This window comes from Amblyraja radiata, chromosome 10 (genome assembly GCF_010909765.2).
Source record: "Amblyraja radiata isolate CabotCenter1 chromosome 10, sAmbRad1.1.pri, whole genome shotgun sequence".
Taxonomy (NCBI): Eukaryota; Metazoa; Chordata; class Chondrichthyes; order Rajiformes; family Rajidae; genus Amblyraja; species Amblyraja radiata.
Genome location: NC_045965.1, coordinates 1540018 through 1559993, shown reverse-complemented (window position 1 = coordinate 1559993; position 19976 = coordinate 1540018). Strand labels below are relative to the sequence as shown.

The window sequence follows — 19976 nt, the reverse complement described above, 5'->3', positions numbered from 1 at the left end:
GTATAAGGTGCTAAAACAAATTCCAATCTGAAATCTCACATTCCCTTCGAATGATAAATCATTATTTTTTTAACCTTGTCAACAAATAACTTAATCGGGATTTGACCGTCCCAAGCATTTAATCATTAAAACAAAAGTCTAAAGTGATATAAAAAAGATCAGGGGTTCAGAGTAAGAATTTCATTGTCTGGTTTCGATACATATGACTATAAAACACTCTGGGCAAAGCTGAACGGAATCTCTAACAATAAATACAGACCAAACACAAAGAACTCCAGGTTGATTCACATTTTTTTCAGGTTTTAGATCTTCAATTACTGTCTCTTATACAGATATTGAGTTATACAGCACCAAAACTGGCCTCTCTGCCCATTTTGTCCATGCCAACTTACTGGGCTTGTCCCATCTGCCACCATTTGGTGCCTCTAAACACATTTTATCCATTTATCTGTACAAATAGATTTAAAAAAGTCTTAATTATAACCACTTCTATAGCTTCCTCTGGCAGCTCAATTCAGATATGCGTTTAGTTTAGTTTAGAGATTTAGTTTAGTTTAGAGATACAGCACGGAAACAGGCCCATTGGCCTACCAGGTTTGCGCCGACCAGCGATCCCGCACATTAACACTATCCTACACCCACTAGGGACAATTTTCTTACATTTACCAAGCCAATTAACCTACCAACCTGTACGTCTTTGGAGTGTGGGAGGAAACCGATGATCTCGAAGAAAACCCATGCAGGTCACGTCGATCGTACAAACTCCGTACAGACAGCACCCATACTCAGGATCGAACCCGGAACTCCGGCGCTGCATTCGCTGTAAGGCCGCAACTCTACCGCTGCACGACCGTGATTACCCTCTGAGCAAAGAAGTTACCGCCTGAGGCTGTTCTCAAATCTCTCCCCTCTAACATTAAACCTTTGCCCTCAGGTTTTAGAATCCACCAGTCTGGGAAAAAGACTGTTTGCGTTCACCTTGGCCTTCATGATCTTGTGCACACCAATAAGGTCACCCCTCAGCCTTCTCAGCTCCCAATAAAAAACGTCCCAGGCTATTCAGCCTCTCTCCCTATAACTCAAAATCACCACACCAGGCAACATCCTGGTGAAAATCTCTTCTGCAACCTTTGCTACTTCATGATATAAATAGTACAACCCAAACACTTAAAAATGGCTCAGCCGCTAAAAATATGATCCATATTTCAACTGGAAATGTGACAAGGTAATGTGATAAAATAAGAGTTCCTAAAACCAATCAATTATCACATGAGCCAGATGAGATAGAAAGAATATTTGAAGATACTATAAGAAACTCTATTCTAAACCACCATCAGCTGACGAAAGGACAATGAGAAGTGTTCTTAACTCACTTGACCTGCCATCCATTGGTGAGACACAAAATAATAGCATTACGTCACAATTTACGGTTATGGAGCTGGAAGCTGCAATCAGTAGACTCAAGGCTAGTAAATCACCACGCAGCGATGGGTTTCCACCAGAATGGTACAAGGCCTTTAAGAAAGAGCTAACACCTCTGCTCCTGTCTTGCTTTAACTGGACCCTTAAAGAGGGCAGGGCTCCCCCATCATGGAAGGAAGCAATTATTACCATTTTACCCAAGGAAGGCAAAGACAAAGAGCAATGTAAACATTTCAGGCCAATCTCAATTTTAAATGTAGACTACAAACTATTTACCTCAATCATTTGCAAAAGACTCGAGACTTTTGTACCAGATCTGATTAATGAAGACCAAACTGGATTTATTCGGGGGCGTCAAACACAGGATAATATTAGAAGAACCCTCCACATTGTGGATAATGCTTAAAAAAAGGATACAAATATGGTCCTTGTCAGTTTAGATGCAGAAAAAGCCTTTGATAGTGTTAGTTGGGTATTCTTATATGAAGTACTGAGGAGATTTGGTTTCAATGAAGATGCAATTCGGTGTATTAAAAACAATATATCAGGAGCCTACAGCTAGGATTAAGGTAAATGGAAACATATCAAAAAGGATCCAGTTAGAGAGGGGCACAAGGCAAGGATGCTGTCTTTCTCCTACTCTCTTCGTTTTGTATATCGAACCCTTAGCACAAGCAATAAGGCAGAGAGAAGACCTGCAGGGGGTCAAAATAGGGGGGAAAGAACATATAATTGGTCTTTTCGCTGATGATATCATTATTTTTCTTGAACGACCAGATATATGTCTCCCAAATCTAATGAACCTATTTGAAACATATGGATACTACTCAGGGTATAAATTGAATATAACAAAAACACAAATTCTTTCATTCAATTATTCTCCATCCCAACAAATCAGAGATGCATATAATCTGAAATGGAACTCTAAAACGATGCAGTATCTTGGTGTAACTATAACCAAAACACTTTCCAACTTGTTTGAAACTAATTATAACAAAATTGAAGAAAACATCAAAAAGGATGTTGAGAGGTGGTCGACCCTTCCTCTAGACTTCAGTGCCAGAATACAAACGGTAAAAATGAATATCCTACCTAAACTACTATATTTATTCCAATCTCTCCCAATTAATGTTCCCCAACATAAATTCATAGCCTGGGATAAAATGATCTCTAGATTCATTTGGAATAGCAAAAAACCAAGAATAAAACTAACAACACTTCAACTGCCGAAAAGCAAGGGTGGAATGGCTTTACCAAATCTGAAGAAATACTTTTATGCAGCTCAACTCAGACCTCTGGCTTGTTGGTGTAGACCTGATTATGAATCGCGATTGAAAGAAATGGAAAGGGAGATACAGGGTTACCAGACCCAGATTTTGGTGGGAGACAAATATCTGAGAGGGGCTTTGAGACATGCTATGGATCCAATAGTAGCATTTACGTTAGAAATATGGAATGTTATAGTGGAAAAATACAAATTAAAAAGAGGGGTTCACGCATTGAAGTGGTTCACATATGACTCAAAGTATAAGCCAGGGGTGTATGATTCAAAATTCAAAGAATGGGCACAAAAAGGCATAACGGCAATGTATACAGTTTCAGAAAATGGCGAGTTTACGAGCTTCCAAGATTTAAAGTCAAAGTATGGTCTCGAAAACAAAGATTTTTTTAGATACTTGCAATTAAGAGACTACTTTATAAAAGAGATAAGGCCAGAACTAGATGAAACTTCAAATAATGTGATCAAGGTGATTGTGGATGCATACAAACAGAAGGGGTCTCGGGTCATCTCTGCTTTCTACCAAGCTCTGGTGGGAAGCGGGGGAGAATCAACGCTCTACATAAAAACAAAATGGGAAGCAGAATTAAAGATTCAAATAACAGAAGAAGAATGGTATCAAATGTGTGAAACACAATGTTCATCCACAAGCTCACTAGTATGGAGAGAATTTTGCTGGAAGAATCTATCTTGCTTTTTTATAACACCCAAAATAAAAAGCAGACAACTTGCTGTCCAACAACACTGTTGGAGGCTGTGTGGGAGTACGGAGGCAGACCACTCGCATATTTTCTGGAACTGTGTAAAGATAAGGCCATACTGGGAAAATGTTAATACAGCTGTAAATAATATCTTGGGTTATAAAATTCCAAATACCTGCCCTGTGATGTATCTGGGGCGTATTAAAGATAGTGTAAAAATAGAAGATACATATTTGATTAAAGTTTTGCTTGCAGCAAGTAAGAAGGCCATTACCAGGCAGTGGCTTAATGAAAAAAGTCCAAAACAGGAACAGTGGTTAGAAATTGTGCGAGACATCTTTAATATGGAGAAATTGACATATTCCTTGAGAGTCAAGGAGAATTCATTTGAGAAGATCTGGGAAAAATGGACTGTTTATTTGAGCCATGACGCCAATTAGATAAATGCCGAGCTAGATATGGGAAGATTGCGTTATATAGAACTAGATGGTATGTTTGTATGAATGTTGAATTATCTCCAGATAACTAATCAATGTAATGTTTTTTCTTTTTTTAATTTGGTAAGTGAACCACACGGTCTTATTCCAAATATTTTATTTATTTACTTCTTTTTTATTTTTTTTCCCCCCCATCTACTTATTTTTTTATTTTGATTGCTGTTTTTCTTACTTTGTTTTATTTATGGTGATGGTGTTGCACTGTTTTGAAAATATCTCTTAAAAATCAATAAAAATTTAAGTGAAAAAAAAAGGAAATGGGACAAAGTTAATTCCATTCAACTTTGAACAAATGTATGTTAAATTTATGCAACGTTTTAAAAGCCCTGGATCCTACGCACTACGTACTACAGTAAAAAGTAAAAGATTTTCTTTGAACATAGTTTGCCCATCCAGTTTAGTGCAACAAAGGGATTAATGTAATTGGTCAGTTATCTGGATCGGTAAAAGTAAAACGCAGGAGAGAGAGGGGAGGGAGGGGGAGAAGGGGGGAGAGAGAGGGGGGAGAGAGAGGAGGGAGAGAGAGGAGGGTGTGGAGGGGAGAGGAGGGGGGAGAGGAGGAGGGGGGAGAGAGGAGAAGGGGGAGAGAGGAGGAGGGGGAGAGGCAGATGGGGGAGAGGTGGAGGGGGAGAGGAGGGGAGAGGGGAGAGAGAGGGGGGAGAGGGGAGAGAGAAGGGGGAGAGGGGAGAGAGAGGGGAGAGAGGGGGGAGAGGGAAGAGAGAGGGGGAGCGAGGAGGAGGAGGGGAGAGGAGGAGGAGGGGAGAGGAAGAGGAGGGGAGAGGAAGAGGAGGGGAGAGGGGGAGGGAGGGGGAGAGGAGGGGGGGGAGAGGAGGGGGGAGAGGGGAGAGAGAGGGGGGAGAGGGGAGAGAGCGGGGGGAGAGGGGAGAGAGAGGAGGAGGAGGGGAGAGGAAGAGGAGGGGAGAGGAGGAGGGAGGGGGAGAGGAGGAGGGGGAAGAGGAGGAGGAGGGAAAGGAGGAGGAGGGGAGAGGGAGAGGAGGAGGAGGGGAGAGGAGGAGGGGGAGAGGAGGAGGGAGGGGGAGAGGAGGAGGAAGAGGAGCGGGGGAGCGGTGTAGGGGGGAGAGGTGGGGCGGGGGAGGTGGAGAGGGGGAGAGCAGGAGGTGGGGAGAGGAGGAGGAGGAGAGCGGGGCAGGCGGCTCCGGGCTGGGTTGCGGGCGTGAGAGTGCGTCGACCAAAGCTCTCGAGAGCTCTCGGGTGCAGGGCCCGAGCCGAGGCGCGAGCGGGCGAACGTCGACCAAAGGCCGCCGCAGTCTTCAGCTATGATCTTCGGTCTTCAGTCGACAGGCCGACTTTTGAATAATGGGGGGAGGAGTGAGGGGTAACGTGAAAAACAGGCTTTTTGATTTCAAAATTTTATCGGCTTTGTGAACATTTTGATTAATAACTCGAGAAATAATGCATGCATTTTTCAGATAAGGTGATTTTTGACTTCACGGGATAAATCTCTACCGGAATATGTAAAATTTTTACCGTTAGTGTGTCGTTTTTTCGAGAAGATGTGATCACACACGAACAAATAGTTACACACACACGCATACATACAAGATCAGAGTTTTATAGTTATACTAGACCAAGTGCAGACCCGTTGGGTCTGCTCCCCCAATGGTGTGATCCCCCAACCCAATATTCCACCATGCACCCGTCTCCTCCAATGGAACTGAAGCCGTTCCCAAATGTAAGATTCCAGCACTCCCCTGCCTCCCTTAGCAGTGGATTAAAAAAAAAATCCAATTGCACCTCCCCTGCCTGCTGCAGCAGTGAAAGGTTCAGAGTGTTCCTGTCTTGCAAGTTTGTTTCGAAGTGTGTTGGAAGCTGATAGGAAGGAGCAGCCGTCAACAAATCAAAAGGCAGAAAGTCAACGAATCAAAAGGCAGAAAGGCAGCCGGACGGCAGCCGGTCGGATGGCACGAGAGTTTTAATAGTATACTAGACCAAGTGCAGACCCGTTGGGTCTGCTCCCCCAATGGTGTGATCCCCCAAGCCAATATTCCACCATGCACCCGTCTCCTCCAATGGAACTGAAGCCGTTCCCAAATGTAAGATTCCAGCACTCCCGTGCCTCCCTCAGCAGTGGATTTAAAAAAAAATCCAATTGCACCTCCCCTGCCTGCTGCAGCAGTGAAAAGTTCAGAGTGTTCCTGTCTTGCAACTTTGTTTGGAAGTGTGTTGGAAGCTGAAATGGCTGCTTGTATGGGGGAGAAGCCAGTTTATTTGTGAAATACTGGGCGGTGGGGAGAAGGATGTGATTAAAAACGTGTACTTAAACACGACGAAATGTAGTGAGGAGCGGATACTTAGAAAGAAAAGCGAAATCTCTACCGAAATGGAAAAGATCTCGGAGATTGAGCGTCTGGATCCGGCGTGGCAAGGAATCAAACGAAGAAATGCAGCCGGCAGCCGTACATGTAAATGGATCCATTCCGATTGGACATCTGCGAGTATCGGGCACGAATCGAAAGGCAGAAAGGCAGCCGGACGGCAGCCGGACGGATGGCACGAGAGTTTTATAGATATATAGAAGATAGATAGATAGATATAGATAGATAGATAGATAATAAGGATAGTACAAGCGAGTTCGGTATTCCGACTGCGCATGTCCAGGTCATAGGTCATATGATTTGCAGCCGGCGCGGATGGTTTGCTGGCTCCGGCTCGGCTCCGGCTCTCAGGGGGCTTGTACCCCGGTGGGCTGGGGACCGTCGCCTGTGCCTCTCGCCTTGTCCCGTGGCTGTCGGCTGGCCCCATCGGTGCCGGCGGGGGTCGTGCGTCTGTCATCGGCGGGGATGCACACGGGGTGCTGCGGTGGCTTGGCAGGTCAGGCAACATCTCTGGAGAAGGGTCTCGACCCGAAACGTCACCCATTCCTTTTCTCCGTGGATGCTGCCTGTCCCGCTGAGTTGCTGCAGCGTTTTGTGTGTGTCCGATGATGGCTGGTGCTCAGCTTTCGCCGCCGCCAGGGGTGTTGACCAGCGGCTGCTGGGTGGGGCGGGGGGTGCGGTTGACAGTCCCCGGCCCGTCGGGGAGCGGGTTCCTCGGGAGTTGGAGCAGGGTTGGGCTGGAGTTGGGGCTTCTTCTCCATGCTGGCTGTGGGCCGCCGCTCCTCCAGGCTGCTGTCCCGTCGGTCTGGGGCTGTCGGTTGGCCCGCCAGGACAGGTGGAGTTGAGCTGGGGTTAGTGCTTCTCCATGCTGGCTGTGTGGCTGGAGGCTGCTGCTCCGGGCCGGTGACCTGGGGACTTGAGTACGATCCTGGCTGCGGATGAGGCGCGGGTCTGTGTGCGTGCAGCTGCCGAGAATGTCTCTCCGCCTGTCCAGTCTCCCCCCCCTCTCAAACTCGTATTTGCCCCCTCTATCTAGCTGTTACACCACGCTCTCCTGCTACCTGGCACCCCCGTTCCTTAGATTAAATATATTTTTACACATAAATCATGAATAAAGATAAGAATAGATACACAGTTTATACAGTCAGCGCTTCATTCGCTTTTTCTTCAAAGCAAGTGACCTTTGACAATTGGGCATGATTCCTTGCTTTTTTCGGAACTCGCTTATTAAAACATGCCCAATCAAGCACTGCAGTACTCATCAAGACTTCATATGATGAACTACACAACAAAGACAACTGAAGAGTCATAGTGATACAGTATGGAAACAGGCCCTTCTCCCTTCCTCATCTACATGAGGAGGCAGTGGTCAAATATTACAATTATACCGTCTGTCGTCCTACGCAACCATTTCTGGTTGTCCAAGGACAAGGTAGATTTTCAAGCATTTCCCAGTGCAGAGAGGGTGTGTGAGCCTGATTGATTCCACTATCAGGATCCATCTAATGAAGAAAGATGGTAGCAAGTTGACTTTAGGCAGGTTGCAAAGAATACTTCGCAAAGACCACATCCAAAGGACCAAAGTGTGGCATATGCTTAGTTATCACAAAAGCTGTATCTTAGGAATTATTTGTACAATACTATGAAATGTACGTGGACACACATCTGTAATCAGCAGCATGTTCAAAAAGTAACATGATCTCATACAGGTATAAACACATATACAGTTATGGGGCTGTCCTACTGTACAAGCTAATTCAAGAGTTCTCCCGAGTTTCCCCTGATTCGAACTCGGAGAATTACGGTAATAGCCGCTCGTGGGTACTCGGGGCTCTCTTGGACATTTTTCAACGTTGAAAAATCTTCACGAGCTTACCGCGTTTCCTGAGTACCTGCCGTTAGCGTTACGAGCCGCTAAGAGACGTCCCGAGCTCCGACGCATCCGCAACGTACATTCTACGTGCTTACCACGAGTTTGATTATTTTTTTCAAACTCGGGAGAGCTCTTGGGTAAGCTTGTATAGTGGGACAGGCCCTTTCACAGAATATATCCCACTATATGTTTACACTTATGTTGTGCAGCTGAAAGTTATTTCACAATTGGACAAAGTCTGAACATTTTGAACAGTACTTCAAGCCTTTTTAAAATCCTGGTGACAAGACACCAGTTTAATTTGCTGTCTGTCCCCTCGTGTTCCCTTGGTGTCTGGTCTTTGCTGATTTTACCATAATTCTGTTTCCGATAGCTATATTTTGTAGTACGCTGCTTTTTGTCTAGCCCTGATCCTTCCCTTACTACCCGCAACTTCTTACGAGATTTCCGACTTCCAAAATGCTTTTAAAGAATTTGATCAGGATTTATATGAGTTACACCCCACCAAGCACAGCCTCAACTACTTTATCATATATCACCTATAGGCACGAGCACAGTAATGCCATTTATCCAGCGACTTGTTCCTTTATTCATTTTCCATGTAGAAAACCATCTTGTGTATCTAATCTCATGAGCAGGTGGACTGCTCCAGCAGAGCCAGAGCTGATCTTGTTAGGTCCTAATAAAAATCTACTATAGCATACATTGCTTTTAACTCCCTCGCAGAGTTGGAGTCCCTATGACATAAGCAATGCAACAGTATAAAGGCTGTTTTACTGGGCCCAGTAAATAGCTTAGTCTTGAATTAAAAAATATATTTTTGACCAGCCCATCAACCAGGGGTCAGGGTCTTTTTTTGGATCATGAGCTAATGCTGCACGCAAGCTAGATGGAATCAAGGAAATTGGATTGTGTCCACATTTAGAGGGACATACAGTCATCCTATTAGTTGAACAGCAACAACAAAATAACCTTTCAGTTACCAGCGAATCTTGTGCAGCAGCAGGGAATAAATAAGTTAAAACATGCAAAGCAATGAATTGAGTTAAAAGTGCCAAAACGTAAAATGCTGATGCTGTTAATCTAAACACAATACCAACAATTCTAAATGCCAACATCTTCAATTCTCCTGCAATGCACCAATTTTCATTTAAGATGACACTTAATCGCCCATTTCATCCAAATAAACGATAAGCCTCCATTCTGTGAAAGGCTAACAAAAGCAAAAAATGGACAACAAGTGCTGGAGTAACTCAGTGGGTCAGGCAACATCTCTGGAGAACACCAATATTTAATGTTGCTTATATAGAGGGATAAATGATGTAAAGAGCAGCTCAATAAAAATACTGTACCGTCAAACGCTAGAAACCATTTTCATGCTTATTGTAGTCAAGGCTCCAGAGAGTAAATAATTGTGAGGATGTATGAAGCATAAATTACAAAGTATTTCGGATATAACTAGAAAGTAACCCACCAATTAAATCTATGGTACTGGGAGCCTATGAATATGTTATATGGCAGTTAAACTAACAATGGGAGATCAAAGTTCCTGTGAAATTGTGCATGAGCTTCACATCAGCATGATTGCAAATTGTTTGGATTTCCTCATAGTAAATACACAGTAAAATTTGAAATGAAATTGAATCAGATGTGTGATCCTATATTGCTAATGAACGAAGCCAATCTGATGTAGAATACCTAGCCACTATTTAATATGAAAAAGTGACTTTCACAGAATCTGCAGGAAGGAACTGCCGATATGGGTTTACACCAAAGATAGACACAAAATGCTGGAGTAACTCGGCGACTAGTCAGCATCTCTGGAGAAAAGGAATATGTGACATTTTGTGGTCGAGTCTGAAGAGGGGTTTCGGCATAAAACGTCACCTATTCCTTCTCTCCAGAGATGCTGCCTGTCCCACTGAGCTACTCCAGCATTTTGTGTCGATCTGACTTTCGCAGCAGGGTGATAAGTCATTGGTCGGGATGTTCCTCAATGTGTAAAGACGGGCTTTGAATAAGCACGGCATGCTAGTTCCGTGCCTGCTTTGATTCAGTTGCAGGGAAGAGATATTCGACCTAATCAGAATCAGGACTCACGCACAGTCACACAAGTTAACTTTCCAAGGCAGTTCAATCCCTTCTCCACAGATATTCCTATCATCTGAATTTCTAATTTTACTTCGGAGTCACGTGAGTGACTACGTGAAGAACCCGCTCAGTGCGCAGGCGCGGCATTACGCCAGCAGTGCAACAGCGGCTGCCACGGGAGCTAGGCTGTCCCGTAACAGGATGAACCGGACCGTCAGGTGAGTACCCTGAGGTCGGGTTTTCTTTTACAGATGAGCCTTTTTCTGCTTGTGTTTTTTACAGGCAGAGAAAAAGGCTCTGGAACAAAACTGTCCCCCGTTTTCCCGTTGGGGAGGGGGGCAGCAACAGGCGGTAGGAGCGTTACCCGGTGTTCAGTAATTCCCCGACACCGTGCCGAGGCCAGCCCGCTAGTACCTGAAGCAGCGGGCTGGACGCATAGCCACTCGAGAGGCATCCGGCAGGTGTTCCCGATGTCGGACGGGACGTCTCTCCACCCGCACGGGGGGAGAGAGAGCCGCCTGAGCCGCTGGAGCGGCTCACGGAGCAGATCCCTGCGAGACGCGCTGCTTGAGGTAAAAGCTCCAGAAGACCCTGTCCCCCGCTCGACTCCAGCGGAGGAGCGTTCCATTGCAGGGGGGGCAGCAACAGGCGGTAGGAACAATTACCGGTCGCCCCGCTATCCCCATCACCGCGCCGAGCCCAGTCCCGCTAGTGCCTGAACTGCGGGCTGGATGTCTAGCCATCCGAACTGGCATCCGGCCGGTGGCGTCCGATTCGTCGGACGGGGACATGTCTCCACCTAAATGGAGGAGAGACAGCCGCCTGAGCTGCATCCAACAGCAATTGGAGCAGCTCCAGCGAGATGCGCCGAAAGAGCGCTCTCGCGGAGGGAGGTCAGGCACCCCCTCCACAGTGCCTCATGCACTGCCCTCTGCTCCCTCATTACTGGAGGCTAGCATTGGTGACCAGGGCTGGGCTGGTCTGGAACAGGGGCAGGCGGATGAATTCGGGAGTATGCCAGGGGTGCAGGAACATGAAGAGCTGTTGGGTGTGATGGACCGCTTGTAGCAACCCCACGAGCTGGAGCACCGCTGGAACCAAGAATGGCGGCCAGCATCAACCATTACTGGAAAAGGTGCTCGCTGAGGCTGAAACAACACAGCACCAGAAAACGGTGAGGCCCTCAAAGTAAAAAGTGTCAACAGCCAAATCTGGGGGCATGTGGGTCACACATCCAGACCCAAGAACTCAAACTACAGCGGATCCTAAGGCTCCTGACGTCAGCCATCACAGCCTTTGCTCGTTCCGTGGAGACCACGGAGATGGATACCTGCCAGCAGGATGTGCTGGCATTAATGTGTACCACACAATTTGAGATCAACAATCTCCAGAGGGAAACATAAGACCTGCCCTCAATCCCAAATTTGCTGGCTTGTGTAAAGCCCCAGCTGCGGAGATGGACGCGCTGCTATTTGGGAAAGACTACAATAAAAACTGAAGGAGATGCAGGAAGCATCAAAAACCTTCGGCCTAATGAGGGCAGGCCCCGGGACGAGCAAACCAAGACCTCCGATACCCAAGTGGCAGCACCCCACGGCATCCACCAGTCGACGTCCACAATATGGGACTGGTGAACGCTTGGGGTCCGCACATTATCCCCAAAGATCTTTCAGATCAGGGCCCACAGCGGACCCTCTGGAAAATGCGCCTCCCCCCAACATCGCCAGCACGTCAGAACAAAATCTTCAGGAAAATGAAGAAACAGAATCGCCAATAACCATGGAGGTAGGTGGGTCTGGTCCCTACCAGCATATAGAGAATAAGGGTGCTTTATTAACAGGGGGGAGATTACACTTGTTTAAAGAAGCATGGGGTATGGTCACGAGTGACAAGTATATACTCAACAACATTACAGGATATAAAATACAATTCATGTCAGAAAAAACGCCGCCAGTTCAACAATGGCCCCAAAGGGTATTTCTCCCTCCGTCAAAGAGAAACGTGAGGGACAAGCTGAACTGGTGAGACTTATCACAAAGGGGGTCATCGAAAAGACCAAACATGAACCTTTGGAAATTGTATCGAATATATTCACTAAAACCAAAAAAGATGGTGTCTGTCGCATCATCATTGACTTAACATCACTAAACAAATTTGTTAAGTATATACATTTCAAAATGGAGACATATGTTACTGCCAAACAACTGAATTCCAAAGGACACTTCATGGCAAGCATTTATCTTAAAGATGCTTACTATCTAGTACCCATATACAAGGATCATCGCAGATACCTAAAATTTATCTGGATGATACAAAGCATTGCCCTATGGGCGAACTTCAGCCCAAGATTATTCACCAAAATATTGAACCCAGCCATGGCAATACTAAGAAAACAAAAACATATTGTCATGGCATATCTGGAGGATATTCTCATAGTAGGGAAAACTGATGGAATTGGCTGTGGCAGCAGTATCAGCTACAAAACAGCTCCTCGAAACTCTGGGGTTCGTCCTACATCCAGATAAATCTAAGTTGAAGCCATCCACTATCATGGACTACCTGGGCTTCACAATTAACTCAGTCCATATGACTGTTACCTTGCCAAAGGCAAAAATGGTTGAATTAGCACAATCATGCAACAAATTAATGGTCAACGAGCGACCAACTATTCGACAAGTAGCAAGAGTAATTGTGGAAATGGTAGCAGCATTTCCGGCTACACAATTCGGACCTTTGCACTATCAAAAAATTTACAGAGAGCAAAGGTACGGGCAATAAAACGACATACAGGTCACTATGATCGTGTCATGAACTTACCCACTGAAGCAATATCAGAGCTACAGTGGTGGGCAGAAAACGTTTGGCATAGTTTCAGCCCTATCTTTATCACTAACCCTACTTTAGTTATTCAAACAGATGCCAGTGCTCAAGGCTGGGGAGCGGCTAACTCCATATCCAGCACAAGTGGTAGATGGACTAAACTAGAGTCATCATTACTACTTACACTGGGCATTTAACTATCTAGAGATGTTGGGCGCCTTTTATGGTTTAAAAGCATATGTATCTAATATGCAGCACTTGCATGTTCGGTTACAAATTGATAAATACTACGGTGATGGCTTATATTAACCATATGGGTGGCATAAAATCATTATCATGCGACAAATTGGTCAACATGATTTGGCAATGGTATGTCGAAAGACATATTTGGCTATCAGCTACTTACCTACCAGGTAAGCTAAACACCCATGCCATGAGAAAATTAAACGCCTGGGTTGCAAGTTTGAACAGACCTTACCTGGAACTGGGATTGTCCAAACAAACCATCACCACCATGTCGGCATCCCTTCGAACATCCACCAAGAGGCAGTACTTAACCAGCATCAAAAAAGGGAGAAGTACTGCCAGGAAACATGGACAACATACGCAACAGCTACAGCCACCAACATACTGGAGTTCCTGGCCATCTACACCACGATGTATGGATCAGCTACAGTGCCATCAACACAGCGCAGAGTGCTCTTTCTGCTTATCTCAAACCAGCGGCAGGACAACAGGCGATGGGATCCCATCCATTGGTGGTAAAACTGATGAAGGGCATTTACAATATCAAGCCCTAAGCCCAGGTATACCCATATTTGGGATATCAGTGTGGTCCTGACATATCTCAGGGAATGGCCACCAGCCATATCCCCCCGCCTCGAGCAAGCTACACTAAAGACGCTTAGGTTGATGGCACTTGTATCCGCTCAGAGGGTCCAGTCACTACACCTATTGCGACTGGACAACATGATCACAGCTCCAGACCAGATCTGTCGTTATCCAGCGACTGGTCAAACAGAGCAGACCAGGAACACCTAATCCAGTTGTGGCTTACCCACCAGAACCACGGTTATGTGCCATGACCTACCTACTATCCTACATAGACACAACCAGAATATTCGAGGGAGATGAAAAGCCTTGTGGGTCAGTCACAAAAACCTTATGGTGGGGTACGAGCCAAACCATTGCGAGATGGCTCAAGCAGGTGCTAGAAACTGCTGGGATAAACACTAACATGTACAAATTTTATTCCACCAGGGCAGCATCCATGTCGACGGCTAAAGAATGGACATGCCTATACACCACATCCTGGCTACAGCAGGATGGTGGGAAGGGAAAAGACCGTTCAGAAATTTTATAATAAGCCGTTGGCAAAACCTGGTTTATTTGCAGTAAAGATTTACGAACTGCAAATATTTAATTTAAGCCCAGGGGAGCAACTTAATTCTTTGTTGTTATTGTTTAAAAAATACCATTGTGTTTTTCTACAAATAGACTCATTGGTTCATTACGATAACACTTCCTCCCTCAAGAACTTCGGCAGTGAGTGAAATGAAACTGTTACACGGTTTGAAATCACAGAGCTTTGAAATCTTCACGTAGTCACTCACGTGACTCCGAAGTAAAATAGTAAGATTAAACGAGAACTTACCAGTTTGAAGTTTGATCTGTATTTTATGAGGAGTTACGATGAGGGATTACGTGCCCTCCGCTCCCACCCTCATTATATGGATCAAACTAATAAATTGATGTCTCCTTATCTTTACTATGTTTACTTCAAAATAACTGTGTCTATCTGTGATTCCACACCGCTGCTTGGAAGTATGCCGCGCCTGCGCACTGAGCGGGTTCTTCACGTAATCCCTCATCGTAACTCCTCATAAAATACAGATCAAACTTCAAACTGGTAAGTTCTCGTTTAATCTTACTATTATTCACTGCTTCCTTTAAATATCACACAGTGCGTTGAGTGCTGCAGCTTTGGACACTCCAAGGTCACGAGTAGAATGCTTCTCCCGTGGGACTTGACACAATGCCGCAGCTCTCTCTTAACACAAACCCCCCTAACTTCATAATTGACACTGCGGATTCTGTCCAGCTCAAGGCACAGTGAACACCATCATAGAGTCATACAACGTGGAAACAGGCCCCTCAGCCCAACTTGCCCACATTAACCAACATGCCCCATCTACACTAGTCCCACCTGCCTGCGTTTGGCCCACATCCCTCTAAACCTGTCCTATCTATGTACCTGTCTAAACCCCCAGATGAGACTTCTGATTCCACGATCTGTGACAAGAGGTGGAAAGAGGGAAAGCCTCCTTGAGAAGGAGCCACATTCCTCCCGGATTGTGGAAATCCCTGGGCGTGATCCCTCAAAATGGAAATGGAACACTTGGGTTACTACTGAGACCATGTACTGGGAGAAAAGCAGTTACAATGCTACACATCCAGCCAACTCATGCAGCCCAGACATGATCTATTCTACATTTTCCTTGATCCACATTCCCTTTGATGTCTCGTTTTCACGCCTTACCCTTCCTTATCTCTGTGTCTCCCTCTCCCCTGTGTCTGAAGAAGGGTCCAGACCTGAAATGTCACCCATTCCTTCTCTCCAAAGATGCTGCCTGTCCCGCTGAGTTACTCCAGGATTTTGTGTCAACCCATACAGCAGTTCTGGTCCCCCATTACAATAGACAATAGGTGCAGGAGTAGGCCATTCAGCCCTTCGAGCCAGCACCGCCATTCAATGTGATCATGGCATCATCCCCAATCAGTACCCCGTTCCTGCCTTCTCCCCATATCCCCTGACCGCTATTTTTAAGAGCCCTATCTAGCTCTCCCTTGAAAGTATCCAGAGAAACTGCCTCCACCGCCCTTTGAGGCAGACTCACCACTCTCTGTGAGAAAAAGTGTTTCCTCGTCTCCGTTCTAAATGGCTTACTCCTTATTCTTAAACTGTGGCCCCTAGTTCTGGAATCCCCCAACATCGGGAACAAGTTTCCTGCCTCTAGCGTGTCCAAACGCTTAACAATCTTATATGTTTCAATGAGATCTCCTCTCATCCATCTAAACTCCAGAGTGTACAAGCCCAGCTGCTCCATTCTCTCAGCATTTGACAGTTCCGCCATCCCGGGAATTAACCTTGTAAACCTACGCTGCACTCCCTCAATAGCAATAATGTCCTTCCTCAAATTAGGGGACCTAATCACCCTATCACTCTCACCTGGGAACCCACAGACTGGAATAAAGAACTAGAGGGCATACGTTTAGGGTGAGAGGGAAAAGATTTAAAAGGAACCTGGGGTAAAATGTTCACATGGAGATTGGTAATATATGGAACAAGCTGACAGAGAAAATAGTTGAGGCTGGAGACATTTAAAAGACATTTGGTAGGTACAAGGATGGGAAAGGTTAAGAGGGATATGGACCATACATGGGCAAATGGGGCATCTCGGTCAGTGTGGACATGTTGGACCAAAAGTCTGTTTCCTTGCAGTATGACTCCAAGAGTGAAAACCTACCATGAGACCTTCAGTGATAGCTGCAAACCAATCTTTGAACTTGGAGACACAATGTCCAAGAACACAAGATCCAACATTGGAATAAATTGATTCCTTTGATTGTATGCATATACTTTCAGTACATTTACACCACTTAACACTTTGGAAATGCATCTTTTCAATATTCGTATCCCATCCTTCCTTCCTCTTTTTCTATTTTTGTATTTCCAAGAGAGAGTGGCCCGTGCCTCTCTAAGGCTGCTTGTGAGCTACTCCTGAGGGAAGTATCTGCTGAATAGCAGATGCTTGTACAAAATAAAACGATGCAGGAAGGACACAGCAGGGTTGGCAATATCCGTGGGAAAGAATCAGAGTCAATGTTTCAGGGCAAGGACCGGGATAGAGAGAAGATAAGGATGTTGAGAGGAGGAGGATTACAAAACAAGAGCATGTCTGTGATAGGGTTTATTTTTAGTTCAGAGATACAGCGCGGAAACAGGCCCTTTGGTCTACCGAGTCCGCACCGATCAGCGATCCCCACATACTACACAATCCTACACACACTAGGGACAACTTACATTTATACCAAGCCGATTATCCTCCAAACATGTACGTCTTTGCAGTGTGGGAGGAAACGGAAGATCTCAGTGAAAACCCACGTGGTTATGGGGAGACGGCACCCATAGTCAGAATCTAACCCAGGTCTCTGGCGCTGCAAGTGCTGTACGCACAGTAAAGGGCCTGTCCCACGAGCATGCGACTCCATGCGGCAAACGCGACCTAACGTGGTCGCTTGAGCCGTACGGCCTCGCGGGGCCGGTCCCACTTCGATCGCCGGAGCCGTATGGAGTTGTGCGGAGCTGGTCCCGACATCGCGCGGGGCTCCGAAAAACTGACCGTGTTCAGAAATTCCGCGCGGCAATGGCCTGCCGGCCCACAGCCACCTCGATGCCGCACGCACCGCCTCGACGGGCGTGCGCAGCGTCTTGACGCCGAACGCAGCGCCTTGATGCCGTACGTCACGCGCGAACTTCCCGCGGACTTCGCTCGAACTTCACGTCACTAACTCGACCTCCGCGCGGTCCCGGCTTCCGGTTTGGTCGCGCTTGCCGCATGCAGGTCGCATGCTCGTGGGACAGGCCCTTAACTCTATCGTTGCATCACCGTGCCACTCTGGATGCAGGGTGCAGACCAATTAGTCACAATAACAGTTAATATAATATCAACAACTGGAGACCAAAATTATGAAGCAAAATGTAACAAAGAAAAGTACAGCTACAATTGTTTGGGGGAAATAATATATAACAAAATACCTCTTGGCACATACAACAAATAATCCTCCGTCATTTACACCACCTTCACCGTGACCCCACCACTCGTCACATCTTCCCATCTCCTCCCCTGTCTGCTTTCCGCAAAGAACGCTCCCTCCTTAACTCCTTGGTCAATTTGTCTCTTCTCACCCGCACCACCCCCTCCCCGGGCACTTTCCCTTACAACCGCACAAAATGCTACACTTGTCGCTTTACCTCCCCCCTTGACTCCATTCAAGGATCCAAGCAGGCGTTCCAGGTGCGACAGAGGTTCATCTGCACCTCTTCCAACCTCATCTATTGCATCCGCTGCTCTAGATGTCAGCTGATCTACATCGGTGAGACCAAGCGTAGGCTTGGCGATCGCCTTGCCGAACACCTCCGCCCGGTCCGCAATAACCAACCTGATCTCCCGGTGGCTCAGCACTTCAACTCCCCCTCCCATTCCTAATCCGACCTTTCTGTCCTGGGCCTCCTCCATGGCCAGAGTGAGGAACACCGGAAATTGGAGGAGCAGCACCACATATTTCGCTTGGGCAGTATACCCCAGCGGCATGAACATTGACCTCCAATTTCAGGTAGCCCTCACTGTCTCCTCCCCTTCTCAGCTCTCCCTCAGCCCTCCTCTTCCTTTCTTCTTCCCCCCACCCCTCACCCCACATCAGTCTGAAGAAGGGTTTCGGCCCGAAACGTTGCCTATTTCCTTCACTCCATAGATGCTGCCCCACCCGCTGAGTTTCTCCAGCACTTTTGTCTACCTTCGATTTTCCAGCATCTGCAGTTCCTTCTTAAACCTCTTGGCTCCTGTTTGTGTGGAAAAGCCTAGTAAGCAAGATCTTAACAGCCAATAGGAAATGAATAAGTTATTTAAATCTTTCAAATCTGTATGTGGTGAATACTATCTTATAAGTGTCACTGTTTGATCAGAATGCCATCTTGATTGTAGGGTCTTCCTTTTACTGTGACACCAGGCATCAGAATCTGTTATCCACATTTTGGGTCGGGACCCTTCTTCAGACTGATTATGGTAAGAGGAGAGAAAGCTGGAAGAGAGGTGGGACTAAGTCTGGTAAGTGCAAGGTGGAAAGAGGTGAGAGGGGTTTTCGATTGAGGGGTGGTTGAACAAGGGCCAGAGATAAAAAGTCAAAAAGTATGAGATAAGGAAAAAGAATAGGAGTGGTGCAAATAGTGAAGCCAGAGGAAGGAATATAGGTGGAATGGGGGGGGGGGGGCATCCGTGTGGGTCACGGAGAAGGGGGGAGAAAGCGAGTAATGGTGGTTCGTTCCTTGTGTCTACCATATACTAAGTATTTTCAGCTCTGCAGAGAAGTAATGTGTTAGCCGTTAATAATATGGTCAAAGCTCACCGATAACCAAAAATTAGTAGCAATAAGAACAAGACGAGCAGCATAAATCTTCAGTACAATCTGTATAATTCTGCAAGTCACTTTTGGCTTGTCATTATGCTTCATGGCTAAACGACTTCTGATATTTCTTTGTGCTTCCCTCTAAGGTATACTGACTTCAGCTCATGCTTCAGCACAATTCCATAACAAATCTCTCCAATTTGATTGTTCAAAGAAATGCCTGATGGATGTTAGAACTGCACCAGATAAAGGATATTCTATTAAGAGTCTCCGGACTGGTACAATAATAAATTTCACTATGTTTTAAAATGGAAGGACAGATGGCAGATTAATAAATTAGATGATAGATGGGTCAGATAAAGTGATGAATGGCTGACAGATAGCTCAGGCAATACTATCTGCTTAATTAAAATAAAAATGTATATTTATATCAAAAGTTGTACCAGATGGAGAGGTAGTTTATGGCACTATTCTGTACTACAGAGGAAATAACATCAATGAAAATCAAGCAAATGTAATACTAACTGGATTCAGCTCCCAGGGTGGTGCAGACAGCAAGTGTACCGCTTGTGACACACGCCACTTTTCAGACCAAGAGTACTCAGGTTCGTTCTCACAAAGCAGCACAGAAACAAGCCATTTGGCCCAAATACCTCTGCCAATCTATGTGCCCCACTCACCCACCTCCTTCCCTCAACCCCATCAACAAAACTTTCTATTCCTCTTCTGTTTATCAAGCTTCCTTCTGTAACCTATTCATCTCAATGACTC

General features: G+C 45.9%; 1 protein-coding gene across 2 annotated transcripts in view; it reads right to left on the bottom strand.

The window, feature by feature from the left end:
- The window catches only part of c10h1orf21 (chromosome 10 C1orf21 homolog), a 448119-nt gene that overhangs the window by 31911 nt on the left and 396232 nt on the right, over positions 1-19976 (bottom strand). The window lies entirely within an intron of this gene.